Source organism: Caretta caretta, chromosome 5 (assembly GCF_965140235.1).
Source record: "Caretta caretta isolate rCarCar2 chromosome 5, rCarCar1.hap1, whole genome shotgun sequence".
NCBI classification, from domain to species: domain Eukaryota; kingdom Metazoa; phylum Chordata; order Testudines; family Cheloniidae; genus Caretta; species Caretta caretta.
In genome coordinates, this window is record NC_134210.1 from 95754774 (window position 1) to 95762959 (window position 8186).

Below are 8186 nucleotides of genomic sequence, written 5' to 3' on the forward strand. Positions count from 1 at the left end.
TCTGATCTCAGTTACATGATTCTAGTATTACTTACTTATGCAGTAATGCTGGAGTCATGTAACTGAGATCAGATTCATGTACAGATTTGTCTTATTCAGTAATACTTAGGTAATATGAGAATACATCAGTATATTTTACTATAAACAATATGGCAGCCCAAGAGCTGGAATTTACAGTGTGTTCCATATTAATTGTCCGTCTCCTTTACCCTGATGTATGGCATAGTACTGGCTGGCCAGTCAAGACTGGGTTTTTGAGTATCAGTCCTTTTGTTAACCCCTATGAATTGGCCCAAGCCCAAATGATAAGAGACCAGCATCAATAGCACCAGAGTTGCTGCAGACCCTGTGAGAGCATTATCATACCTGTGATCAGCTACAATATAGTGAGTAATCAGACCTGTATCTGAGTATTGTGTTGTGGGGGAAATGGCTAATTAGGCCTATTGGAGTTTTGAATACAGAGACATTCAGAAAGCTCAGCAGCTCCAGCCTGGCTGTAGGAACATACTTTCTGTATTAGACACAGCCTGCAGGTACATTGTCTCATGGACTTTCCAGATTAATTACTACAACTTTGTATTTTGCTGCTGTGACTGAGAGGCTGGGTGTTTGCCTGTTGTTTCCCACTTTGGAATGAGTGCATTAATATTCAATAGGCTCAGCCGCACGCTTGTTAGCAGGAATTCATCCCCGAAATGAGGGTTCAACCTTTTACACCCAAAGATCTCAAGAGAGGAGGCTATTCATGAGGAGACTGGTGTTTTTGCACTCTCTCACCATCCCCTAGGCCCCCACAACAGCGTAATTCCCATGGCAACCATGTTCCTATGAAGTCACTTGTTTCAGGCTGCCCCAAATTCTACCTCAGAGGGTGGGGATGTGAGGGTGACTGTGTAGCAGCTAACATGCTATGTAAGATCATGCTGTCTGGGTGACTTATCTTGTCCTACTACATTACATACCATTGAAAGTGGTGCCAAACCCTTGATTCCAGCCTGTCCTGCTGCTCCGTACACACACAGCACAATCAGTTTCTGGGGAAGAAGGGGTGATGCTGTAAATCTGCAGATACCCCAGCGGCGTATTAACGCCTAGGCCGACAAGGCCTAGGACTAGGGTAGCAAATTTGCAAGGGCGGCAAATTTATAATAGCAGCCAGAGGCTGCTTCCCCTGGTGCCTGTTCACAACCTGTGCCCCCCCCCCAACTCCATCCCTTCCCCGCCCTCATTCCTCACCCCCTCCCTGTGCCTATTGGTCCCCTTCCCCAAATCCCTGCCCCAGGCCCGCCTTCTCTCCTGAGCATGCCGCGTTCTCCCCCCTTCCCCCCTCCTTTGCAAAGCTCTTTCACACACAAGTACTGGCAGGGAGAAGCAGGACCCGGTGGCATGCTCAGGGGATGGGGAGGAGGCGGAGGCGGAGGGGTGAGCTGGGGGCAGGGCAGCAATTATTTCTGGGCTTAGGGGTGGCAAAATCATTAATCCGCCAATGAGATACCCCTCTTCCTTTTGCACCTCTTTCCACTTAATATAGCCTGGATCCGTATCTCCTCCACTAACTGAGGCAGAGAGGACTACCCAGCATTAAGTATTTTCTAAATGGTTTGCCGTAATCTGAAACAAAAGTAATCTGACTTAAATATAAGGCTACCCTTCATGGGTAAAAGACATAACAAGGAGCCTTTTACATTCTCTGGGATTAATACAAAGCTTAATGGATGTCACCACTCCAGATTGTTTATGCCCTATTTGGATCACCATGTTATATACATTCAGCTTTGTTATTCTCTGTATATTGGGTCACAACCCATCACGTCCAGTTTTAAGTCATAATTACGCGGATTCCAGTGCTACATCTTGGAACCAAATGCCTATGATGCGGAATGCTCCCTGCCTTCAATCAATGAAGAAGGCTCGATGCCAAGCCTCTGACCTTAGAAACTCCTTACAGCAAAGACCTTGTTTTCTGCTTTGTCTATATTATGGTGCAGAAAGAGTCACAATTACATAGTCTATATGATGGTGCAGAAAGAGTCAGTGTCCACAAGTGAAATGAAACGATAGCTAAATGGAGTTTCAGAGGAACAGCCGTGTTAGTCTGTATTCGCAAAAAGAAAAGGAGTACTTGTGGCACCTTAGAGACTAACCAATTTATTTGAGCATGAGCTTTCGTGAGCTACAGCTCACTTCATCAGATGTGTACCGTGGAAACTCTGATGAAGTGAGCTGTAGCTCACGAAAGCTCATGCTCAAATAAATTGGTTAGTCTCTAAGGTGCCACAAGTACTCCTTTTCTTTTAGCTAAATGGAGTGTAATTCTTATGAAACTTCAGGACAGTTAGCACTATCTTGAGCACTAAATGTTGTGGGCCAAATTCTCTGCTAGTGTAAACTGATGAAGTAACTTTTCTCTTCAGAGGAGTTGTACCAATAAATATCAGCAGGTGCTATGTAAGCTTTTCCACACAGGTCTTGATGATACAAACCAATTCTGATCTGCAACCTGTCTTTGTTATTCCCGTCCTAGGCCCTTCCTGAGCATCATGCTACCAATCATGCTAAACTATTTGGTAATTTTTCAATGTGCAAAGTAGGGATTCACTTGTGACCTGAGCTAGGATTTGTACATTGACTCCCTAAAGTGAAAGGATTGTTTAGTAACCTACTGCACCATCCGTTCCAGAAGTTTTGCTCAAAGTTCTAAAATTCTTAAATCCAGAGCTATGCTATAAGTTGTCTGTCTGTGTTCTTATACTGACCAGAGAACTCATATCTCAAACTCATAAGTAAAAAACATAACTAGACCATAAACTAACATTTCACAAGAATCAGGGCCTTAGACATTTAACAATTAATGAAAACTTGTCAAAATGTAACTAAAGTCCTCTGATTGAACTTTTAGAGGCATGCTCCTGTCACAGCCAAAACTGTCCCTTCTTGGAGTCTCTCTGAGTACACCCCATAGGAGTCAGGCCTAGGGTCTTTGCCTGTCTTGGAGTGGAATTCTGGAATTCACCCACTCAGACTAGGACTGGGTAATAGCCCTCTGAGTACCAACAGTGACTAATTCAGGAGGTCCAGCCAGGGTGGTCCCTGCAAGGGTCTCTCTTTGGGAGCCTGTGACAGCATAAGTACAGAAATAGCACCTTCAAAACAATGCGTGATTTATTTTGCCCAAAAGGTATACAGCAATCAGAAAAGTAAATTTAAAACAACCAAGCATACATCTACTCTGTAGTGGGGAGTGAGCTTCCCCAGGTAGACAGACTCATGCTAGCATGGCCCGAGCCAGCACACTAACAATAGCTGAGAACAATAGGTGTTCTGGAAATCAGGACCTCAAGTCTACCTACCCCACCCCCAGGCTCGACAGCCTGAGCTCCAGCCCAAGCCACCATGTCCAAATTGTTATTTCTAGTGTAGTGTAGCTCACTGTCAGCGGCAGTGTAGATATAGCCAAAGAGGCCTACATGCATATTCCCCTACCTAAACTTAGCCTATCTATAGTTCAGAGAGGTCCAGCTTATTCCCTCTCCTGGTCCCTCCGTCTCTGAGGGTATGTCTACACTGAAGCGGTGAACATACTTTGCAGCTCAGGCAGATAGACGAACTAGCTCTGCTCATGCTAGCATGCTAAAAATAGCAGGGTAGCCAGCGATAGCCTGGGTGGCAGCTCAGGCTAGCTCCCTGAATACAGACCTACCTGGCTCCCTTAGGTACATACTTAAGTAGCTCTCCTGAGCCACCACCTATGCTGCTCCCAGCTACACTGTTATTTTTACATGCTAGCGTGCGTCTGTCTACCTGAGCTGGAAAACACACTCCTAGCTCATAGACTCATAGACTTTAAGGTCAGAAGGGACCATTATGATCATCTAGTCTGACCTCCTGCACAATGCAGACCACAGAATCTCACCCACCCACTCCTGTAACAAACCCCTTACCTATGTCTGAGCTACTGAAGTCCTCAAATCGTGGTTTAAAGACTTCAAGTGTAGACATACCCCGAGTTCCAGTCAGATTGGCAGCCTTTTCACTAACACATCCTTGGCAGCCTCTTTCAGCTCACCAAAAAAACCCATCCCTTTTCTAGGGTCTTCCCCGGGTTTATCCTGGATGAAACCAGCTAGGGAAATTCTCCCACTAGTTGATGGTCCGGCCATTGTTATCTTAACTGTTATGAAGCTATGTACATGAGGCTGACCTATCTCTGTCACTGTTTTACCTTTCAGGCTGGGTTCCATAACCTCTCAATAGCCTCCTTTAATTTAGTTCTGTGCATTCAGGCAGCATACAAAACTGAACAGGGGAAACTGAGTCACACATAATAGTCATAAAAGGTATTACAGACATCTTCCCAGGTTGTCACACCTCCCAAGACTGAAAATGCATACTTGTATTTTTAGATGTGACTCAACGTGTCTAATGGCCAATGGCCAGAAGACGGGAGGAGGAGAATTAGCAAATTAGAGAATATTCACAGGAGAATTAGCCATCTACCGGAATCCCAGATTGGATTCCCTGTGTCAAATTCAGTTGTGATTAAAATAGTGCTGTGGTATAGCCTACCCACCAGTTTATCTTTTTGTATGAAAAGACAAAGGTCTTTAGATTTCCTGCTAACAGTCCACAGCGCTTTATTTTTCACTCACTTAGGACACACACACAAATAACGTCCTGTTAAGGTAGTGTTGTCAAACAAGCAATTCCCTTTACTAAAGAATACTATAATTGTAACTACCATTTGAGGGTATCCCCAAAACACAATGGGATCGCTTTTCTCATTTAACAGAGAGAAAAGAAGCAGCAATATGTACAAATGAGACCATTATAGATTATGTAAAATACATGCTGGAAATAAACTGCATAGACTCAACATTCAGCATGCATGCAAAGTCAGTGTAACTTACCCATCAAGGGGCAAAATGGCATAGCACCTTTATTTTATACCTCTTGTCAGTTGCTTTTCCTCCTATACCTCTCGTCTGTTCCTTTGTTTTTACACATTTTTACACATTTGCATTAAATGTCAAATCCATGCATGTTTTACACTGCCCAGTATACCCATTTTCTAACCAACATGCATGCAACATGTAACATACAGTACTGCTTACGTCACCACTGAATTTGTTTCCCATGGACATTGTATGGCTTTAGTCCAGGTAGGTTGTAGCCCTCTCTATGAAACCCATATCCCACTACAGCTGAAACAGGAAGCAAGAACTGGGTGATTCTCAGGCAGATCTACATTTGAGTAAAAATAAAGCCATGCACTGGCCAAGCCAGTAACAGTTGTGCTAAACTTTGCTCAACTGGAAGCCATTCTTCCGATACATGGTATAATGCAAAGGTTATTAACAAAGGAATATTTCCTTCTGATGCCGTTGGCACAATATTCTAACAACAGTGCAGGATAAGTACCTTGAACAACATCAGAATTCCCCCACACACACAAAAAAAAATCTTTATACACTGGAAGTCCTTGAAGGCTGTGCTTTGTCTGACATCCCATTCATTGGGAACTCACAGTGTTGTTGAAGAAAAAGCATTTAATTTGTAAGCATAACTGTATCAGCAGTAACTTTCATTGCATTCCACCCCATCAGTCATTAATACTGGGGAGTGGAATATACCAAATAGTTATTTCTCATGTACTTTCTCCAGCAGCCAGGCCACACATCTCTTTGCCCCCACATAGTGACTCCCTTGTGTAAGTGGCACAGAGGGGTTGTAGTGACTACCCTTTAGGATTAGAAGTTCTGCATAGCCCCTTTGCTGTCCACAATTATTTCCTTGCTTCCCCAGGCTTCTGGGTCATGGGCAATGGGACTATTAGCAGATTTTGCTGTCTACGTAACAGTGGCTATACAGTAAATCTGAAGGGAGGACTAGGTTTAGTTTAGTGAGGTTTTTATAGAGATATCACTTCTCTGTACAGCATACAAAGTAGTCAACCAGGAAGCAAAATATCAAGCCAGAATAGGCTCCTAAATAACCCCTATATGGATTTTTTTAAACTCTTTTTGCTGCATCACAACTGTGGAAAATAGTTAATATATAACAGGTACTCTACAAGTGAGATATTGAGCTAGTCTGAAATGTATATTATAGAAGGACCCCAAGATGCAAAGATTGAGGGTAGACCTGAATTTTCTAAAAGTTCAAGATTGTTCTGAATTTGAATTTTGGTTTGTCCAAGTACAGAAGTAGCATCTGGCCTCAAAATTCACGAGTTTAAAATATTTTATTTTCAATACAAAAACAGTTCTCTCTCTTTCTCTCTCTCTCACACACACACACAATGAACATTTATAAACTGACGTAAGCACTTCTAAAAAGCCCCTCAGTTTTAGTTATCTATTAATGACTTTCAGATTCAAAGGAAAAAGAAGAATCACATGCCAAAATATTTGTGACCAGATTTCTTAATTATATTTATAAATTACAATTTCTAATCATCCTAATGGCAATTTCTCCTACAATTTCAGCAAATTTCAATCCATCTCACATAATTCTCTCCACTCCATTTTTTGTATGCAGTTAGTTCATTTACTGAAATGCCCAATTTTCTCTTTCCATGCACTGTGCACTCCTAGAAGATCCATTTTATTTTGTGGGATTTCAAATACTGTGCAGCTTTTGTTCTGTCAGATCAAATACACTTTTATTCCTTAGCTGCTTAAAAAAAAAACCCACACACACACAAATGTTCACATGCTACCAGCTTTTCTATATATCTCCCTGCGTCTCTTTGATCAAACCCTTCCAACCATTCAGGAGTAATCCATGGGTAATTATAACTTCTTAGTTTCCTTAGCCTAAAAAGAGCCTATTTATTACAAACTGTCATGAATTCTGATTTAAAATTATCAAGAGCCCAATTACCAACAGAAATAAAAGATACCTCCTTCCAATTAAAGTGATTGATTTCATATAAAACCTAGTAACATTTCACTTTTTAATTATGCACATTCTTATCAAATGTGAAGAGGTTCACTCTGATTTTATTTTCCATTCAGAGAATGTACTACAACAAACATTAATCATATGCTGATATAATGCCAGACCTAATAACACTTTCACCATAATTTGACAATATCTAATCTCTCAAAGTACTCTGTCCATTTTTTATGGTTATTCCTGCTTTCCTCTGCTAACATTTACTCCAGGATAGGGGTGGAGGTATAAAATGGATTATTTGCTATATTCAGTTTAAGAATTGATCCCCATTACTTTTTTAAAAATCTTTTAAGAGTACCATCTGAAGAAGGAAAAATTAGGAGCAAATCTATCTTTAAGCCAGAAAAACAAGAACATTCAGTTTCAGCTGAAACACAGAACATGATCCTTCAAATCATTCACTAGGTGAATTGCCCCATTGACTCCAGTAGGGCTACTTGTGTGAGTATGGGTGTCATCATAACTACTATTTAATCCTTGTGTGTCTAGACTCAGAAAGACCACCATAACTATGCCCTGGAAAGGCCCAATGCCAAGAAGAGGGACAGCCCTCACAATACAGGCTGGCCCCAAGTTAATGACCTCAGATTTCATATGAGACAGACTGTGTAAGTAGAAAAGTGCTTTTCTTCGATGTTGCATTTTTAAATCTGTGGATTTAGTTATACACCCAACTTGTAAGGCATGGGAGGAGGCACAAAACCACCACAGTATGGCCCCTTTCTAGTCTAGACCCTTTCTGAGACTGGCCAACATGCTCTCCATGTGATCTGTGGGTGGTCACCTGTGTACAGCCTCCTCAGCTGGCTGCCTGTCCATGGCAAAAACAGTGACCTGTGATTTTTTCACTGAGGGAAAAAGAAGTCTAAAAGTAAATGTTTTTTAATTACAGCCTTTTCAAGTTCCAGCGCAGCATAACTCACAAAAGATCACCAAAGATAATCACACAGGGAAAGGAGAACCTCAGACATAAGGAAGAGGCGGGGCAGGGGCAAAGAGTTCAGAAAAATTCCTAGACCTCCCTGGCCAGACTCAGACCCCATGGATCCCTTGCTTCTCTTCTCAACAGCTGAGAACACCCCACATCAGTCTCTCACACACCACCTCAGAGAGCTGCAACTTACTGAAATGACATTTTAGTGTTGAAAATGCTGGTTTGTGGCAAGCGATAGGTGGAAGGGGAATTGTCAGGGCTTCCAGAAGCCCCTTCTTAAAATTCTGTTCCC